The sequence below is a fragment of the Hylobates moloch genome, unplaced genomic scaffold (genome assembly GCF_009828535.3).
Source record: "Hylobates moloch isolate HMO894 unplaced genomic scaffold, HMol_V3 SCAFFOLD_11, whole genome shotgun sequence".
NCBI classification, from domain to species: Eukaryota; Metazoa; Chordata; class Mammalia; order Primates; family Hylobatidae; genus Hylobates; species Hylobates moloch.
The window spans coordinates 95,986,203-95,988,538 of NW_026652286.1; the positions used below are offsets into that span (position 1 = coordinate 95,986,203).

The window sequence follows — 2,336 nt, forward strand, 5'->3', positions numbered from 1 at the left end:
AAGATGAAGAAGTTCTAGAGAGATGGTGGTGACAGTTGCACAATAATGAGTGTACTTGATGCCTGTCAACTGTACATTTAAAAATCATTAAAGTGCGGCTGGGCGCGGTGGCTCACACCTATAATCCCAGCACTTTGGGAGGTGGCGGTGGGCAGATTATGAGGTCAGGAATTCAAGACCAGCCTGGCCAACATGGTGAAAACCCATCTTACTAAAAATACAAAAATTAGCAGGGTATAGCGTGTGCCTGGATTTCCAGCTACTGGAGAGGCTGAGGCAGAGAACTGCTTGAATCTGGGAGGCAGATGTTGCAGTGAGCTGAGATTGCACCACTGCACTCCAGCCTGGGTGACAGAGCGTGACTCCGTCTAGAAAAAAATAATAAAAAAATGATTAAAGTGTTAAATTTTACATCATGTGTATTTTACCACAAAAAATTATCTATAGCATCACTTTATTTTAGAAAAAAACCTGTTTCTAAACTGTCCAGCTCAGATGTGATCTCTTTTATATTTTGGGGGATTATCATAATAGAATTAAAAGAGCTAGGTTGACAGTCGGAAAACCCAGATGAAGTCTCAGTTCTGTTGCTTGTTGGCTGTTTGATCTTGTTCTTATTGAACTTCATTTTCCTTGTCTTTGGTCAAGTATTATGATATCTATTTTTGCTCCTTCACTGGGTGGATGTGAAGATCCAATTAGATAATTTATGTGAATGTGCTTAGCAAACCACAGAACACTAAACAAATATAGAAATTTTTTCGAGAAGATAATGAGGCTCTCTCTGGGACCTATTGTAATAGTTTCCAGCTTTTCTTGCCAAGAAGTTCCTTCTATCACACCTAAATTCCGTCGAACACAGCTTCAGCCAGCTTGGAAATAGCCTTTATGTTGGGACACTTCCAAATCCCAGGTTTAGAGATTCTTCCATCTGGCAGGTGTCAAAGAAGACAACAGGAACCATTAGCAGAACCATTTGGAACTGCAAACTCTTTGGGCCAAGGACAGACTTCTTCTCCAGGTCTGGTTTGGTTTGCAAATTCCTGGCTGTCATAGCAACCTGAAAAGCAAAGGAAGACTGTTTAGTGTTGTCTTTGACTGCAGCCTGGGCTCGGAATGCGCTCAGGTTGGCCCAGTAAACAGTGTTCACTGGTAACCACTCTGTGTCTCTCCCTCTGGGCCCAGGGATGCGTGAGGCAGGGAGCTCACCAGGCTCAAGTCATCTGGCCGTACAACTTCTCACCTAGTGTCACTCGGCTCCCCTCTGCTGCTCTGTCTCCCAGTGGCTCTGCCAGATCTAACATGGGGAGGAAATTTCCAGAAGAGGCCTACTGGGAGATGGAGTCAACTCCACAGTGGAAACAAATGCCTGCCTCCCACATGAAGATGTGTGAAGATGACTTGGGGAGGGGGAGCCGACAGCATTTCCATGGTAACCTCCAGCATCCCTGTGAAGTCATCATTGTGTTCTTCTGACCTATTCAAACCCTGGCAACCAGAGCTGTTTATCTCTAGGGATTGAGTTCAAGATCTAAAAATGTGAAAGACCTAAACTGAAATGAATAAGCACCTCACTTGCTAAGAAGTAGGTCTACAAAGACATGTGATGTCATGTTCATTAATCGTTACACTGATTGTTACAAGATTTTTACACATTTGACAACAATTTACAGGCGAGTTTTTTTCTCATTGCAAGAATTCCTGATTATGCACAGCGATTGCCGAGAAATCATTGTTGGGCCAAATTTCAAAAGTAAAATTATAAAAAATACTGCAGTATTTTTATAGTTAAAAAAAGGGATTGGGTGTATTTTAATATGCTTAATATGATGTGTGGGGGCTCAAAGGACCATGAAGTCCTCAAAATGTCCATGCTTGTTGCTTGTAAGTTTGTTTTTTTCCTCCCTCCCCTCTTTTCCCTCCCTCCCTTCCTTTCTTTCTTCTTTCCTTCTTTCTCTTTCCTGCCCTCCCATAATTTCTCAATCTCTCTCTCTCTGCTTTCTGCCTTCCTACTGAGGCACAGTGGCTCACACCTGTAATCCTAGCATTCTGGGAGGCAAGGTGAGTGGATCGCTTAAGGCCAGGAGTTTGAGACCAACCTGGCCAACATGGAAAAACTCCTTCTCTACAAAAAATACAAAAATTAGCCAGATGTGGTGGTACATACCTGTAATCTCAGCTACTCGGGAGGCTGAGGCACGAGAATTGCTTGAACCCGGGAGACAGAGGTTGCAGTGAGTCAAGATCATGCCACTGCACTCCAGCCTCGGTGACAGTGAGACTGTGTCTCAAAAAAAAAAAAAAAAACAAAGAATAAAGAAACATACCCTAACATG

At 43.1% G+C, this 2,336-nt stretch overlaps 1 long non-coding RNA gene across 1 annotated transcript; it reads right to left on the minus strand.

Annotated features, from left to right (window-relative positions):
• Positions 1 to 437: 437 nt before the first annotated feature.
• Positions 438 to 1,367, minus strand: LOC131384552 (uncharacterized). The gene is made up of 2 exons (XR_009215522.1): positions 1,244 to 1,367; positions 438 to 1,060 (listed from the first exon to the last, which is right to left on the minus strand). It is a non-coding gene; the product is annotated as an uncharacterized LOC131384552 (long non-coding RNA).
• Positions 1,368 to 2,336: the final 969 nt, after the last annotated feature.